Source organism: Thamnophis elegans, chromosome 1 (genome assembly GCF_009769535.1).
Source record: "Thamnophis elegans isolate rThaEle1 chromosome 1, rThaEle1.pri, whole genome shotgun sequence".
NCBI lineage: Eukaryota > Metazoa > Chordata > Lepidosauria > Squamata > Colubridae > Thamnophis > Thamnophis elegans.
In genome coordinates, this window is record NC_045541.1 from 137320459 (window position 1) to 137338307 (window position 17849).

The following is a 17849-nucleotide window of genomic DNA, read 5'->3' on the forward strand; positions in this document are numbered from 1 at the left end:
GCTTGGAGCTGGATTAAGCAGGAAAACAATAGTCGCTCTATAAATGGAGGCATATGAGGCTCTAGGAAATGTGGAGTAGGAACGAGGTAACGCCACCAAAGGAGTTTCCAAGGTGTACTCAACACCGTAGATCAATTTTTAATTCGCATCCCATCTCCGAACACCGAAGCAGATCGAGGAGGTTCAAGAAAACTTTGATTCCTCTTAGGTCTATTTGAAGAGAGAAAGGGAGACCTTTGAGCTAAAACGCCTTCGCCAAACTCTTTTGGCGCGCAATGATTTTTTTTTTGGGGAGGGGGGGACTAGTCCCGGAAAATGATCGGGACTGTTTTTCTTTCACCGGGTGCACACCCGCCCAGGTGAAAAATAGTGAGGCGAAAAAATGAGCAGGTGGGAAGGTTCATTAAACCGTGATGTCACTCGACCTCCCCTCCTCCCATGCTCCCGAGTTAAGACACAGTTCAGCTCTGCCATTCATTCCTTCCTTTCCTTCCAAAGAAGGGACGACTAATCCGCAAAGCAATTCTGCCCGGGGTGGGACTTCACTTCCCTCCTCCTCCCGCCTCCCCCCCCGCCACTTTGAGAGTGTTGCGTGCGTGTGTGTGTGCCTGTTCCTCAAGCAAGTCTGTCTCCAGACGCGGTGGGACCAGTCATAACAAAACCCCGTTCCCGGCAGGAGGAACGTTGGAACACGGCTCCTCTCTTCCTTTAGCGTCACGCCCGCAAAGGGTTAAGCGGCCGGTGCTGCCTCCCGCTCTTTGCTAGACGGCGGAGTTTCGAGGAAGGCGCTGCGCGTTCGAGGCAGGCGACGCGGCGTGTGGCTGCCGCCGCCGCTGTGGCAGCTACTCTCTCTCGGCTCGTTTGGGAAAAACGTTCAACCGCGTTTTGGTTTAGGACCCAGACCTCGACTTTCGCCGGAGAAATCTGCTGTTGGGGGTGAGGAAGAGGGGTCAGAAGATTTCAAAGCTTACCGGTCGGACTTGGCATCGCTGGGCGCTGCGATTGAACGCCCGGGTGAGCGAGCATCTCCGGGGAATCGCCTTCTCACGCTCGCTCGGAGCGGTGTGGTTATGAGGACGAGCTTGACTCTTGCCAGCTATGGAACCAAGCCAGACCTTGGCGGTGATCCTTAAACCAGTACAATGTCGGGACTGAGCTGCTTCGCTCTCCACCTTCCTGACCCAGTGGGGTTTGGGTGAGATCCAATTGCAGACCAGCCGCGCGACCGTCTTCTCCACAGGTAAAAACGACATCGGTTTTTTTTTTAAAAAAATGTCTCTCCCTTGCGGGGTTTCCTTCCCCCCCACCCGCTAGAAGAAAGATCAAGCGAGCGATCCAGAAATGAATAAGCCAAGAACTTAGCGGAACGCGTTTCGCCAAAGTTTAAAGTTGCGGTTGAAGGAAGGGAAAGAGATTAGGTTCTTAAGAGGTTGGCAGGTTCAATTGGGTAGGGGCAGATCGGCACTTTGAAACACGCCAAACACCACAATGGAGAGGATCGATTTTTCTCACCCCAAAATTCTGTTTCTTCCCTCCAAAAGATCCACGACTAGTGGGTCCTGGCATGTGTCGCTAGCTGAAGTGTGTTTTCCCTTACTAAACCGCCGTGCGGTTTAGGATTAAGAGAGGAGGGGTGTGTGTGTGTGTGTGTGTGTGTGTGTTGTACGCTTGTTGGCTGCGCCGCTGAAACCTGGCTGTACCCAGTCGTGAAGCAGCTTGGGTGAGTTCAAAAGGATTTTTACACACAAGTAAAATGCAAACCGCTTAGAGAAGGCTGTAAAGCACTATATAAGTATAGGTGCTATTGACTCAGACGGGAGGGTGATTACTGGGGGGGGACCTCCTCCTCCTTCATCCCTTGTGTAAAGAAACAAAGACCTTACAAACAAGGGGCAGAATTAATCAATTGGAAAACAGTACTTCAATGCTTCTAGGTCCTTTTTTTTCCTAGTTAGCTCCCTCCTTTTTTCATCCCAGTACCCTGCTGAAGAAAATAAACCCCTTTATTCTCCCATCAGTCACTCTCGTGTCTCGCAAATTATCTTTTTTCCGCCTCCACGAAAGATAGATGCAATGCTCTAGGGCTGAGATTAATTCTTCCAGCCCTCCAGTCTTCCACATTTCCCAGGTCCTGCGAACTAGCAAACCGAACTAGCCAACCACAGTTCGAGCCTCGATTCGGTGGCAGCTTTCTACAAGCAAGGTCGTATTGTAGAAGGGAGCGGAAGCCGCTCCGTTCGCCAAACTCCAGGCTCTCCCAGTGACAGAGCTGGGTGTAGCAGCTCGCCGAACCGCCCTTTCTCTCGTTGGGGCTCGGCAGCGCACCAGCTATTTCGTGTTTCCAAGAGGTGGGTCGGACCCTCGAGGGGGGCGGGGATTCCTCTACACTGGCAAGGCAACAGAGTCTCTCTGGCACTTCGAGAGCTGTTTGTTGGGGCAGCCGGAATACTAGTGATAGTGTCTGGCTCCAGACGCCATTCCAAGGCTGGCTGTGGGATTTTTTAAGGTGTTATAGTATTAGAAAGCCGTTCCCAATCTAGTGTAGGTCAGAGGCTTGAACTGCTAGTCTCTATAAATCCTGAAGCAAATTGGTCTATAACAAACTTCCACAAAATACTAGGTACTCCTGCCCACATGGTGATCACACTTTCTTAGTCAAGGGTGAAGATACTGTGGTTGTAACTGCAGGGCTAGCTATGGCCATCAGTGAGTTGGCCAGCCATCTTCTCTTAGCCTCTAGCTCTACATTTTTTTCTTAGGCCAGTTACTAACAGACTGAAAGTATCCTCTGACTTAGTTTGCTATGTTGACCTGGCTGATGGGGGAGGCACTGAGAAGAATGTGTGGACACCTACAAGAAGCAGAAAGACAAGTGAAATATTGCCAACCATTTCTTAGACTCAGTATAAGATTTCTGTTTAGACAGCTTTGGCCATTTCCTCACTAATGATATATGGTGTCATTCAACCATTGCCGCACTGATCTAAGAATAATGAATACACAGTTATACAGCCACAATGATGTTAGGACGATGCTATAAATCAGCAGGGAAGAAATGGCTTGTCACAATAAAGATGTTTGAATGTTCTAGGCCTGCTGCAGTGGTGTCTCTTGGTTCGAGTTGCTTGCACCGGCTCCTTAAAATAAGTTCTAGTATACTTAACATAGCTCTCTTCTATGGAATTCTTATGTTAGCTAACACCTAACATTTGAGAATTGCTGTAGGGTTGGTTCTGTGATAGACCTTTCACTTGTTCTGTTTATTAGTTTGACATTGCAGTTGCCAAATTATGAAAAAAATGCATGTAATATATCCCAAGCTTCCCTAGGTCTACCACATTAGAAGGCTAAATGATAGAGGTGAAGACAAAATGAATAGAAAAATAGTGAGGGCCTTCCAATGCTTAAATAAAATATCTCCAAAAGTTCGGACACATGGCATCAATCAGTTCCTCCAATTTGATTTTCTACTATCCCTGGCACTAAAATAACGTAAAATATGCAATCTGGATAATGTATATTTTAAACAGCAAGATCTAGCAAACCTCTCTATCTGTCACCTACATTAGCACTATAGCTTTAAAATTGTGAGAATGTACTCATTTTCCTGTTTGGAGAGTTGATGATTGAAAATCTGTCTCTCTTCCTCCCCCCTTCCCAACTGGTTTACTGAAAACAGTATCATTTAGGATAAGGCTTTTTTGTGTGCTATTGTTAGGCTCAAAGTGACATGCAGAGATAATATATGTTTGGTTTTTCTGGAGATAACACAGATTTCTTCCCTCTAAGAACTTATCAATCTATTCCATGATTACATTTTGCTAAATACAAAATTCAGATAAGTGGAAAGCACTCTAGGCTCCTTAGAGTACAGGTCTCCTTTGGTGGAGACTCTTTTCCCCCCATTTTTTCTGTGGTAATTACTCTAAGGTGGTTTAACCTATTGGCTGCAAATCCCTTCTTTCAAAGGATAGTCTAAGGAAGTGAAGTTTCAATTTCTTCCTGGCCTCTCAAAATTATAGTAAAATTAACTGGTTGTGACTTGCATTTTGGGAGCTGATGGGATTTTAAAACGTTATTAACAACACCAGAAACTTCTAGGTTCTCTTCAGCCAAGATTTTCTGAGCAGATGGGAGGCCTTTTCTTTCCATCGTTCTTTCGCCAAGGAATCTCAGCTGGGTCAATTACAGCCCTTATCATAGGCAAGCGCGCCCTCGCCGGCGCTGCCGTCCGCAAATAAGGGGCAAAGAAGCCGAGAAGTTAAAGGCAAAAGCTCTGAGCTACTACTCACTCCTGTCTCCCGTATTCTATCTGAAAGATGAGCCCACAACAAATTACAAATGAATAAAATAGGCGGAGAGAAACTAATCCGGCCAGAAACGCCGCTAATGGAATGAAGGCGGACTGGGGGTTTTTTTGTCGAAGGTTATAGGTGTCTTTCTTCTTTCTTTTTTTAAAAGGCTCTTAAACCTCTTGGAAAGCTTTCAGGTTACAGCCCTCCCTTCCATGCATTTTTTAAAGTAAAAAAAAAAAATGGGCGGGACTCCCGGAGAGCGCGAGAGGCGGAGAGCGCGAGATGGCTATCAGCTGAATTCATTACTGTAAACATCTCCCCGGGGTCTCAAGCGAGAAAAAGGGGAAGGGCGCAGCTTCCATTAGCTGGGAAGAGTCAGAGCCGGGACCTCATTACGCCGAAGATCAACCTGCGAAGGAGTCGCTCTCCCAGAGCAGGCTCCGGGACTTTTGCGCTAGAGAGGGACGAGATCCTCAAGACACACGCTTCCCGCTCCACACGCCTCTGCAAAGTGCCCGGGGCTACTTCTCGTGATTTGCTCCGGGTCCCGCATACTTGGGTGATCTGATCTCCGAAAACCCGGAGAAAAAAGCTCCGTGGCAGCCTCGCGCCTCCTCTCGGCGTCCCTTTTCCCTTTTGCCTGGGACTTGGTTGGGGGGGGCGGGGGGGAGATTCGACGCCTCTTTCGCGCGCGCCCCGCTGCTTCTCTCCCCCCCCCCCCGTTTCCCTCCTCCCCAACCGGGAGGTGGGAAAAGAGGCGTGCGCGTGCTTGCGCCTGCCCGGGCATTCTTTGGGGATGCTGGAGTCCCAGGCTTCGCGTTGGAGGAGAAAGGGGGAGGATGTGGTCGCTGCCTCGTAAGAGAGCGAGGCGAAGGAAAGAGAAGGAAGCGCTCCGCAGAGCCGGAGCTGGCCGCAGCGGCACCGGAGGCAAGCGCCCCCAGCCCTCGGGGGAGAACAAGAAGAGGAGGAGAAGGAGGAGGAAATTAGGGCGCCGAGGTCGGGATCCCGCCTGTTTTTCTAAGCTGCAGTCGACCCTCCGGCACAAGGTAGCCCGACAGAAACCGGCGGCTGCTGCCAAAGTTTGCTCTGTGCTGCTCCGCCACAAGCGCCCGGGGGATTATATAAGCATCGGAGTCGGAGGTGGACTCTTAACCCAGACCTGCCAGGTAGAGTTTGAGCTTCTCTTCTGTCTTCTCGTTTCAGCGATTTCTCCCCACTTCAGGCAGGTTGCTTCTTTTTGCCAGACTATTACAACAGACCTCGCCCCCCCCCCCCCACTCCCACCCCCTAGTAAACGAATGGCTGGAGGTCAAGGTGGCACCAGATTTCCGCTTCTTTTTGCCAGAAGAGACGTTTTGTGTGTGTGAAAGAGTGACCTACACGTAGGCAGAACCAGTTGTCTGACAACTGGAGGAACTGGCGGCCATTCGAAACTAGACTAGTTCCCTGTTTTTCTTAACCAGAGTGTGAGAACCCAGGTGGATGTAGATAGAAGCATGTTTGCTAATTTCTCCCCTTTAATCCCCCCCCCTGCCATTTAACACCCCACAATTTGTGATACCAGGCTCCAAGACTGTGCATCTTGAATGACTGGGAATATTTCCCAGAATGGTGCTGGTGGAGGAGGAGGAGAAGTTGCAAGGAAGGAACAAATGGAGTAGTTTCTAAACCTAAGAAGAAATCTAGGCATCAAAAACGATGAGTATTATGAGATTCCAATGAAAGGGATGCAGGAATGATTTGTAAATTGCCTTGCTATTCTTCAGATTCTCATTAATAAAGCCAGACTGGGTGGCTTGGAGGAGGAGGAGGCAGAAATGGCATTTCAGGTCTATCAAACGCACAGCAGAATAATTTCATGTAAGTGGTCAGAGCTGATCACTTTGATCAAGCTAAGAGGCGAAAGGGACATTTGAAGGAAACAGCTGAAAAAAAAGGCTCTGCAGAATGTGAAAGCATACATTAAATAAAATGCCAGCTGAAAACTAAGGGAGAAGCTATCAACTTTCTTCTTTGGAATAGAGAATCAGTCAACAGGAGCTTTTAATTAATTTTAATGGAGGAAATGTGTTTTAAGGCTCACAATAAGCTAATGAACTCCAAAGCACAAATCCATGCAAAACCCTTTGCTTGCATATAGAAAGTGCTGATTAGATTTCTGTAGTGGCTGATTCTCCCCACCCCTTACAACATACACTTTTTTAATGGTTATTTTGCTTTGGTTTGGATTAGAAAGAGGGCATTTTAATGTATGGGGGAAAAACACATCTGTTGGGTTTTTCCCCCTCTTGCATGCATTCATATTCCAGAAGTTTATTTACTGCCTTTTAGCTCCCCTGTGCTTACAAACCAATCAAACCAATTTAGAGAAGAAAGTTAATCTTCTGCAGGCAACAGAACCTGTCATTCTTCAAAAATGCCTTGATAAACGAAAGACTCTCAGTTCATTCATAGATTTATTCCTTGAAAGGTGTGTATTGGGAATCCCTCTCTGCAGAGTTATTTGGGAATCCATTTGGAGAAAAAATGGGTCCTTGGTAAAATCTATGTGTATTTTGTCAAACATACCTGACTACTAAGTTTTTTTTTAATGCAAGCTACACATCCTTGACATTTACAGCAAAAGAATATGATGGGTTCTGCTAATTTAGAAGACAATTCAGTAGCAGATAATCTTTGGCTCAGAAGAAATAAAACTTTAATGGCAATCCTTCAGAAGTGGTGGCCTTTATTTTAGAATTGTAACTTGTTATTATTTAAAAAATCCAAAAATAGTGTAACTGCTTTTTTAAATGTTCAGATGTGAGGTCATTATCTTAATGTACATTTGGCTAAATGTTGTAAGATTCCATCTCTGGCTCCTAAAGCTCTTCTTTCTTCCTGCTTATTAAGCTGTTCATATATTCCTTTTGTGATCAGGTTTTTTAAATTTAATTTCTCCCACTACTGTACTGCTCAAGGAATGCCATAAAGCCTATTTTGAGTCTATCAACTTCCCAAATTTCCTGTGATACCTTAATGAGGCCTAGCACTGTATGTATGTATGTATGTATGTATGTATGTAAGTAATAAACCTAACAAAAGTATGATTTTTAAAATAATAAATGTAGTTACGAAAGAGAGGAAGCTACATCCTAGAAGATCAGTGTACTTCTATCTATCTGTCTATCTAGTTTATATAATATTTTGCTTCCAGTCTGGCCTCCAATCAAAATGCTGTGGACAGTTTATGGAAATCCTGTGCTTAAAGAAGTTGTTGGAATGTACACAAGTGGGAGAGGCAGAATGATTGTGAAATGTTATTTTTATCTACTTTTGGCTTTTACTCTGCAATTTTAATCTAAACTCTTTCTGTAACCCATGATCATATCCTGGTCGGCAGAAGTGTTTGATACAGAAATAGTCTTATATGCAGCAGACAACTTCATCTGTACCCCCGATGAAAATGCATGCCATAGACTACAATTTCAGGCAAGAACCAGAAACACAGATATATTTACAATTGTCAGAAAGCATAGGTAAATAGGAATGTAGGAAAGAAATAAGCCAACGTTCAAGAACAATAGTGGAGTTTTCTTCTGCTGCATCTTCCAAATAAAGGAAATTGTTCCTCTAAAAATAAAGTTTTTGTTTAAATTGGGCAGTTTCTTAGTTAACAATGTGTACTCCCTGCTCTTAATGCGAAAATGAATTTATTTTTTCATTGGATTACCTTCATATAACTTTGTGGTTTCTGCCACAGTGATTCAAATTCAGTCCATTAGTGACCTCTATCTGTGAGAAGTATACAGAATCAATGCATGTTCTCTCCACTTTTTCTTCTATGCAGTAGATTGAAAGAGAGAAAGTTGAACTGCTTGGGGTCTTGATAACTTAAGAGTGATTCCTCTGCTTTTTATTTTCAAGTATATTGTCAGAGCATTCACTGTATTGTCAATTAAAAATAGATTAATACAAGCTAATTTGGATCCGGTTGGTATGTGAAGAAAATCAGCCACTGGGGACAATGTTCTATAAGGACAGGTTGTCTTGTTACAGTCAAAAAATACAATATACAGTTTGAGTTTTCTGGCAATCTTTATTCCAAAGGTTTAGTTGATTAAATGATTTTACATATCATTTCCATATAGGAACATATCCATGGAAAATTACTTAGTAAAGATGTACAATAATCAGCATCTGAATACAGGGAAAGCATGATCTTAGGTAATAGCTTTAAAACAAATTTTCCTGTGCTGTGAATACAAGCGGGTGATCAAGGGAATGCATTGCTATTAACAGATGTTCCCTTTTAAAGCATTATTAAATCCAGCTTTCCAGTACTAATTTGTCTCTTGCCTACATCCAGATCCATATTTCATGACTGAGATAATTAATGTGAATTGAAAATTGAATACATTTAGCAAATGATGTTTTGGGTTTACTGCTGAATAATATAGTGGCATTAAATGTGTCAGAAGACCACATTCTTTTTAAGTACGTCTGTTTAAGAGTTTATTCTTTGATACATTTCCTTTACTTCACATCAGAAAAGCTTAAAAATGCCCAGCATTATTAATAATAATAATTCCCCCTCCTTTTCCCCATGTCTAATTGAGAAAGAGAGAGGGATAAATATAAGAACTCATGGTGGCTATTCTAAATAGAGTTACTCCAGACTGATGCTATTATTTATTTAAAGCAGCAAATAAGTTGTATATTCGTTTTTTTATTTTTTTAAATAAAGAACTAATGCTTATGACTTGATTCATTTTAACATAAATTAAAAACAAAACAAATCCTTTTGGCTTCCTAGGAAAGACTAGCACCCTGAAGGGAAATAATCCAGTCTTGCCAGAATTTTTTCAAGTTCAGTCAACCCGTAAAATGCTTAGTTAGTACAATGCACTTTATTATTTCCAGTCAGTGGCCCAAGTTGTGATCTTCCTGTTCTTTGGTCTTTGGCTGGTGATTTACACAATTAACTGGCTTTATTTCTCTTTGATTCCTTCTCCTGACATAGTTCTTTGAACGAATCCAAAGTCAGCACTAGTGAGATCTTTAAAACAAAATTCTTTGTTAGCATTATTTGAAGGTGTTTCTCAAGCAATTTGTAAATATCCTTAATTTAAAATATTATAAAGAATAATTGCCTGCTTTTCAAATTGCTTCTTAAAAGCCTCTTTTTTGCTTTCAGTGGGACCAGATCTGCATTACTTTCTTAGTTTAAAATTACCTCATTAGTTTAGTTTAATGGGATACTTTTCCTCTGCATAGAAATTGGGATAAGCAGAATTTTAGAAGAAATCTACTTTATTCTCCACATAGATTATGACTTAAAACTTTATTCAGAACAGACCTAATAATTACATGGGATTAATCCATAGGGACTGAAGCATAGAATGCTAAAAACTTTTATTACGCTGTTTTTTCTGAGACTGCTGAACCCATTTCTTTTCAATTCAAATACAATTTTATGATGACAATACACTTTAGATTCCAGTCTTCCAATTGTCAAAACTATTGATGCAAACCTGAATTCTGTACTCCCAATATTTCTGAATACCTATCACCATATTTTCTCCGTGCTTCATACAAGATTAGTTTTTGCTTAACTCTCATTGAAATATTTCCCTAGATGTTATAATATACTGTATATGGGTTTTTAGTCATTCATAATTATTATAAATAGCTAATCAACTGATAAATTAATATTGTATTTGCCTGTGAAAGTTTGTAGAGTAATAACTATCACGAAAATTAAAAGTTTCCCAGAAATGCTTGAAAGTAATATTTAAACAGGTTTGATAATTACCCAGTCAGTTTTTGATAAACTTTTGTTCATATGGTAATCTATCAGAAACTACAGAATGTTTTATTTCTGATTGTTTTATACAATCATGGAATCAATTTCTTCTCTGATTTTGCTCAGTTAAGCATACATTGAGTATTATTACCATCAGAATCAATTTATTCATTTAAAGACTAAAGTAACTTTTCAAAGTTAAGGACAAAGTGCCCAGTTTAGAGAGAAGTTACCTTGAACTGAATCCCATGGAACATACTGCAGCTATATTTTCAACAGGCATACAATTTATATTGTGTTACTCAATTGGTTAGAATTTTTCCATGTTTAAGAACAGCATCAAATATTTTCTTGAAATCCTATTAAGACTGGCTGAATAAAGTCAAGTGTTTATTCTATATGCTTCCATTCTTTGTATGAATGTAATGGGACAATTAGAATTGCTAATATAATGGTGGCATAAAGGGTGGACAGGTGGAAAACCCATTTGATTATAGTTTTTGTTCCCTTTTTAAAAATCCCTTTCACCTTTTACAATTTCATTTTAAGCATTGAAAAATCCCTGTAAAAATCTATTTAGTTTGATAAGACTTTTTTCAAGCAATTTTGTTATTTTGTATGTTCCTTTCCCTGATACATGTATTTATATAGATAGCACATTTTTGATGAGACAATTACACTGAGAAATTCTGAGATACAGACTTTTAAAAAATAATTTCTTAGCACTTCAATAAAACAAAAATTAAAGTGTATTAGTTTGTATGAAAATGTAGATCACTTTTCTCTTCCACCACTAAAAACATAATGTCTTCTGGTTTTTTTTAGATGCAGGCATACTTCATTGAATTACTGCAAGCTTGATTTAAAATTGTAGCTACTTTAAAGTGTGGTAGGCAGCTAAACAGTGATGAAGGGCCAAAGTATAAAATGTATAAAAGCCCCAGACTAAACTGCTTAAGACCAGACCCCAAATCAAGCTTATAAATGTGTCAAACTTTCGTTTTTTTTTCTTTCAATATTTTTGTGCCATTTGAATCAATGCATATGTACAATACATATCTATCTGAAGGTAGCTGCTGTAAACCTTCTGAAAAGCCAATACAAGATCCACAGATGTAAAAGGTCAATGCCCAGAATGGAAACAAAATCCAGGACCTTATCAGGATAGAAATTGGTTGATGATGCCAAACATGACTCTCAATTGCAGCTGGTGGAACGTGTCAGTCTCATAAACAGAAGCAAATGGGAAATCATAGGCCGCCTTGTGAGTGAAGGATCATGCAAACTTAGCATACAGATAGCTCACACAGCACATCATAGATGTCTTGAAAATATTGCCTATGTTTGCTGTACCATTCAACATTGAAGTTTCTTGACCATTATGTATTTAAACCAACACAAATCACAAACAATTACATGCTATCTTGAGAAAGTATTTACCAAATATTTGTCAAAGCAACATGTGAATCTGTTTTTATCTCTTTCCCTTCAGGGCAGAAGCCGCATTCTGGCCCAACAAAATATGAAATAAATGATGTGTTTTAAAGTGCAAAGTAATGAATATCAAGTTTGCAACTCAGATCACATTCAGAGTGCTTTGTGTTTCATTAAAAGACATCTTGAAATTGTAGGTTAATTGGTTGGGTTATTGATATATCTGTTTAATCCTGAAATACCAAGTTATTTGTTTAATCATAGAATCATAGTGTTATAATATACCAAACTTGTTTCCAGACCAATTATTCTTCCACAGATCAGGCCATCTACTAGATTTTCAGATATCTATGCCAACAGTTAAATACTGAAAGATACTTGCAGTTTTTTCATACTTAAAAAGGTGAAAGTTAGTATTGTTTTACATCTACTTAAAAGTTTTTAATGCTTATTTTTTGGGAATAACCGTAATTCTGGCCATCAGGATCAATCAGAGATGTCCTTTTACTTGTTTTTATTTTACTAGACGCTGTGAGGAACAAGACATTGTTAAACCACATTGATTATACAGGATACAGAATGGATGCCCAGTGTTTATTTCATTTCTAAGGCCACCTAGTTCTAAAGGGACTCTTGGCAGTGCACAATAGCCAAGTTTAGTCACATGGAACTGGTCTTTGTATTGATAATGAAAGTTGGCCCACCGAAAAATAAACTCTGCATAATCAGAGTCTTGTACCCTGCATTAATCATTAATTTTATTTCCTTATCTCAGTTTTTGTAAATGAAAATCACAGGATCTTACAATCTAAACATCTTTAACATAGTTGGTTCCATTGTTTGTTATTAATTTCTACTACATCAGTGCTGGACAGAGTGGGATCTACAGGTGAATCTCAGTGATTTGAAGAATATAAGCAAAGATTTTCTATGCACAATTATTCAACAAAGGCAGCAATCAAATGCCATTGTCTTCAGAAAGAAGAAAAATAGGAAAAAAAGCTTGTGAACTAGAAAATATATTTTTTAAAAGTGCTATTTTCAAACTATTCCAATTGCTGGAACTCAAGATTTCAGTAAAAAAAAGAAAACATTTCCACATGAACCTTAACTTCTACCCTCTCTGTAGTAGGTAATGATTGAAAATAAATTAAATCATGTTCCTTTTTTAGTACCTACTCTTCTAGATCATCAAGACACCAGTGAAGTATATTGGTGTTCAATATCTATGTTGGATATTGCTTGGTACTAATTTTATACTTATCTTTTGTTGTACTATTTAATAAATCTTAACATATATACCTAGACAGAAACATTTTTTGAGATACTACAGCTATATGTTGGATATAGAAGTAATAATTGATATATTATTCCAAGAATATATATTACTTTTGTTTATATAATTTTTTGGCCTTCTGACATTGCACTTACCCTGAAGGATAATGTTAATTATAATATGTAATTATTTTTATAGATATTTATTCTATATGATGTCAAAAGTACTTTTCTTTCTATAGCATGCAAGGATATTTTTTTATGTGCAAATCAAAATTGTATAGAATAGCTGAAACACAAAGTTTAATGCAGATAGAGGAATGAAAACATCCTGCAAATTCTTTGCATCAGTCCAGTGATTCTCAGGGGTAATGCTTGGACTGTCTTTGGCTTGATGCCAGAGTGCTAAGTGAAAATTTCTTGCTTTTCTTTTTCTCTCTTGTTTTTAAAATAAGCTGCTGTTCGATATATTGTAAAACACATGTTTGACTGAAATAGTCTGGATTGTTATTGTTATTATTTGACAAATTACTTCTGCCATCTATTGAAATTTTAGTGCCTTTTCATTGTAGGAATGTCATGCTGCACAATAACAGTCTTTACACTGGAATAAGTTGCAGTTTGAAAAATAGCAATAAAGGATAGGGTAAAACCTACAGTAAGCATTTTGGAGAAACTTTTTGGAATTTTCCTCACTGTATGCAAGTGCTGTTAGTTACATTGCACCATTGTTTTAGATAAATTGACCTTAATTGCTATGTCCCTACAACCATTTGACAAAACTATTCTACATATACACTAGTATCTCTAGAGAAGGAATATATAAATGTCAAAAGCTAAGGCCTGTATTCTACTTAGAAGATTTATATAAATTTAAAATAAAAGATGTTTAGAATTACAGCCAACAGCCTTGGCAAAAGGGGTGGGGTGGATGGGGGGGAGGAGTTTGTTGATTTATCCAAACTTGGTTTTCCTGCAGGTTTTTTTTTAAATCCCTGGCATATTCTATATGATGTAATTATAGATCTACAACTAAGGAAATACTTTCACTAAACGTAGATGGATTGGACTTAAAGTACAGAGTGCCACAATTTAAAATTCTCAGCAATCAGCCAAAAGATAAAAAAGGAGATGTCTTGTTCAAAATATTTGACATATTATTTTTGCCCTTAATTTGTTCAGCTTTCTTCATGTATAAATCAGTTTGGCCCTGATGACTTCAGAATTCACAGCCACTCATCGCTCAGTGACTGTGATGAAATCTTTATTGGATCAAATGCAGTGGATTTCTAATTACGGTATGACACACAGTTCCTTAGTGTTTCCTTTGATGAAATCTTTATGAAATCTTTATTTGATGAAATGCAGTGGATTTCTAATTATGATACTCAGTTCTTTAGTGTTTCCTTCGAGCAATCAATATCTCATAAACAATCATATTTTACAAGTTACAGGATGATAGTTTAGGGAGAAGTGATCTACCTGGGACAAGATGTTTCACTCTTCATCTTATTGAAGCAGCAGGAATAGGAAGCAGAAAGAAGGCAAATAGATAAACAATATACTTTCACAAAGTTATTGCCAAATTTGAACTCTGGCATATGTCATAGTTCATAATCTTCATAATCAATATTTTCCAAACTTTTAATGTTTTTTTTAATTTACTTTGTCTATCCACCCACCCACCCAGTTACATTAGACTTCTTAAGAAAAGGTGGACTAAGGCAGTCGTCTTCAACCTGGTATCTACCAGATGTGTTAAACATTTGTATAACTGCCATTTTATTTATTTGTCAAATGTATACACTGCCCATCTCACTAAGTGATTCTAGGCAGTCTACAAGTAAAAATAATGATAAGTTTGGAATTAGCTTAACTGAGCTAAGGAAAAAAAAAACTAATACCACTCAAGATTCCATTAAGAAAACAGTCTCTTCCAGGTTAGCAAATAACATTTTAATTTCTTAATTAAATTAAAGTCTCTTTTTTGTCTTGGCCTCACACATTCATTTCTCCTGCCCTCCCCACATATTGGGGAATATAATCCTCAACATGTCACACAAAAGCCATGTGTGGATATTTTCCTGAAAAAAACATAGATAAGGGTTCGCTGATTTACTCTTGACTGCAGGACACTGTAGACATTTAACAATTGTGTCCCCAACTGTGATCTATGGAATGTGCTGTAAGAATTTTTAGTGCCATGTGTGGTTTCTGAATTTACACTGAGGTTGAATCCCTACTGGAAAAAAAAATACTGTGTTCAGTTTAAATAGATGATTATGATGATTTGGCTCCTGCTGGGTTCTTGGCAGCTTGCAAGAAATCACACAACAAATTTATGACAAGGCTAAGAGTTTAACCCTACACATACTTGATATGGAAGAAGTCTCCTACAGCAAGGAAAAACTCATAGCAATTTTGTGCTGCATGCTGCATTCTGTGCTTCCAGAGAGTACTGAAATATTGTGAAATATTTGGAGTAACATACATGATTCCTTTGAAAGCAACAGAACTTGCTTTAGAAAATGCTGAATTCGGATAAATGCAGATGACCTTCAGAACTGGGATGGAGAGTAGCCATTTCATTATATATCTGCCTCTCATTGCAGCTTTTTTTTCCTGCTTGTCCACCCTGGCATTGTCCACTTTCATTTTTATTTTTTTCTACTTTTTTCCACCTTGAGCACAGTAGACAATAATCTTCCTACCTTTTAGCAATTTTAAAGGGGGCAGCCCATTCAAAATTAGGGCTTTGAATAAGTGTCTAACAAAGCAAATAGTCATTATTTAAAAGACAGCAGCAATTTTAAACTACCGTACTCCCATATCCAAAACTGAAGGCAAAGTTTCCAAAGAAAGGAACCAGAAGCTAAGAAAAATTGATCCCTCTTCCCCAAAACCATCTTACAAACTGGGATCATTTGCTTATGTCCTCCCCAAATATTCACGGCATGCTCTAAAAGATGCATCAAAATTAGCAAAATTGCCTCCAGAAGTTGTGAATGCCCCAACACTGGAAGTCTTTAAGAAGATGTTGGATAGCCATTTGTCTGAAACGGTATCGGGTTTCCTGCCTAGGCAGGGGGTTGGACTAGAAGACCTCCAAGGTCCCTTCCAACTCTGCTATTGTATTGTATTGTAGACCTTGAGTTACGACCACAATTGAGCCCAAAATGTATGTTGCTAAGTAAAACATTTGTTAAGTGAGTTTGCCCTGACTTTTCTTGCCACCGTTGATAAATGAATCCTGGCATTTGTTAAGTTAATAACTTGGTGGTTACGTGAATCTGGCTTCCCCATTGACTTTGTTTGTCAGAAGGTTACAAAAGCTGCAACAGTCAAGTTGCCAAGAATCTGAATTTTGATCATGTGACCCCTGCAACGGTCGTACATGGGAAAAACTGTCATAAGTCACTTTTTTCAGTGCCATTTTAACTTTGAACTAAATGAACTGTTGTGAGTTAAGGACTACCTGTACTGCATAAGCTGCATTAGTAAACTATATGTTTCTTGTGTGCAATTCCTGGTGCTGGTTTAGCTGACGAATTGGCTCTTTCTAAGAGTCTCTACTTGTCTAATTCTATTTAGCAGACTGGGCATGCTGCATATCCTGTCAGCCAAAGAATGTCGACTGGTGGGGAGTAATAGATGGACCTTTTCTACAGTAGTGCCTGCTCTGTGGAATATCTTCCCTTCAGAAATTAGAACGATTCCAATGCCTATTGGCCTTTCATAAGGTTTTAAAACTTGGCTGTGTTTTGATCCTGGGCACTGAATGCATTAAAGGACCTGTTTCCTGCCTTTAATGTTAACTGGCCAAGTATCTAGGCTGCTATGTGTATTTATTTTGGATGTGTTTTATTACTTATTTATTTAATTTGTATGCTGTCCATCTTCCCAGTAAGTTAATTCTGGGTGTTATTGTTTTAAAATCTTTTTTTCCTTTCTTTGTTTTAATTGTAGCATATATATTTTGAACTGTAAGCCATCCAGACTCATTGGTTGAGATGGGCAGCTATAGAAATTGAATGAATAAATACACAAATAAATTGTAGGACTGCTAACTTCTTTTAAGAACTTCTTTTGTTTTTGTTTACACTGCATTTCCAAATTTGCTGTAGTACGTTTCTCTAATGTCTTCATCATTTCGCTACTTTGGTGGGGAAAAAACTTGCATTTTCATTAACGAACAACCAATGCTTACATGCCTATAGCGCGAGCTGTTTCGGGTCTACTGATCTGAAAAGCTACCTGTCAGATACTCTCTGGGCTGATGTAACTAAAAAAGCTTTTTAAAAATTAAGTCTGCTATGTGGAGTTCTGATACGAAAACATTCTTTTGACAGATACCATCCAAATAGCCATCATTTTAACTTGCTGTTATCAGAGAACTCAATTTGGTTCTGTTTGATCCAGAAACACCTGTATTGAATTGCGAGGTGAGGAAAATGAACATATTTTGCAAGCAGACCAAATGTACTGCCAAGAACTATGTGTAACTTCCAGTGAAGATGAATAAAGACCATTGATTTTTAAAAGTAATCCTGTACTCTGATATTGAAGGGTGCAAAAGTTCATGAAAATGATCAAGTCAATGAGGCAGTTTCTAAATACAGGATGGATGGGTGAGTGAGTGGGAGGTTTCCTGCCAAAGAAATTTTGAAACACTAAGTGCAGTTCATTCCAGAAACCGTAAAACATGACATTCATATGTCATGGTTGTAAATTTAAACTTTTGTTTGCCTTTGCCAATATCTTACTCTTCCAAAGGAAAACATATGGAACCTGACTATTTAATACCTACATTGATAGGTTTCAAAGCCATCTAAAGGAAGGCAGATTGCACTGTTATCCAAGTAAGATAAACAAAATCAGCATGGACTAAAATCTTCAGCCATGAAAGTTCATTGGACCACTGTTTGTCTCTCTCCACCCAACTTCAAAAAACAGTTGTTTGGGAGAAAAATATTGGAAGAGGGAGTACTGTCTGTATTGTCTTGAACATCTGGAGGCAAGATAGGATAAAAATACTCTAGGAAGAGGGTACCTTTCAAATT

The 17849-nt window shown here is 39.1% G+C and overlaps 1 protein-coding gene across 2 annotated transcripts in view; it reads left to right on the forward strand.

Annotated features, from left to right (window-relative positions):
- The first annotated feature begins 536 nt into the window (after positions 1–536).
- FLRT2 (fibronectin leucine rich transmembrane protein 2) overlaps positions 537–17849 on the forward strand; it is an 82021-nt gene continuing 64708 nt past the window's right edge. Inside the window, exon 1 of one of the 2 annotated variants that reach the window (XM_032232602.1) lies at positions 537–1240. The gene's annotated coding sequence lies outside the window, so the exon portion shown is untranslated. Of the gene's footprint in view, positions 1241–4621; positions 5462–17849 lie in introns of those variants that run through there. The other variant, XM_032232592.1, reaches the window with a different exon arrangement.